This window comes from Salvia hispanica, chromosome 4 (assembly GCF_023119035.1).
Source record: "Salvia hispanica cultivar TCC Black 2014 chromosome 4, UniMelb_Shisp_WGS_1.0, whole genome shotgun sequence".
Classification (NCBI taxonomy): Eukaryota; Viridiplantae; Streptophyta; class Magnoliopsida; order Lamiales; family Lamiaceae; genus Salvia; species Salvia hispanica.
In genome coordinates, this window is record NC_062968.1 from 34,591,981 (window position 1) to 34,592,524 (window position 544).

A 544-nucleotide genomic window follows, 5' to 3' on the forward strand; every position below is an offset into this window, starting at 1 on the left:
TTTAAGTCTAAACCGTAAAGTAATACTATATACTATAATCAATTTAATCCATTTTTAGTAATTAATAGTAGTATAGAAAAACTGGCTGTCGCATTATTTATTGGTTGATACCGCCCATGCACAATGGACCAGTCAGTGCAGCCTAGCTGCATGTGTTGATTCTATAATATTGTACTGTATACTTTATATATGTCGGTGTCGGATTAAAATATGAGATGAAATGATATTGATCGAGTGTATAGAAAATCGAAATGTCACTACGTAATTAGCTAATACTCCATCCGTCACAAATAGTTGATGTATTTCTTTTAAGTATAAGATATACAAAAATTGATGTTTAAAAGTTAGAATAAGGAGATAGAAATAAGAATGAGAATAATTATGAGAAAAAAGAGAGTACAATAGAAAATAAAATAATTATTTTTTTTAAAAAAAAGAGAAACAATTCAATTATTTTAAAACAATTAAAATAATTGACTCAAGTAGCTTCGGACAAAGAGAGTATAACAATATTTTATATTGGATGTTAGCGAACCTTGAGATT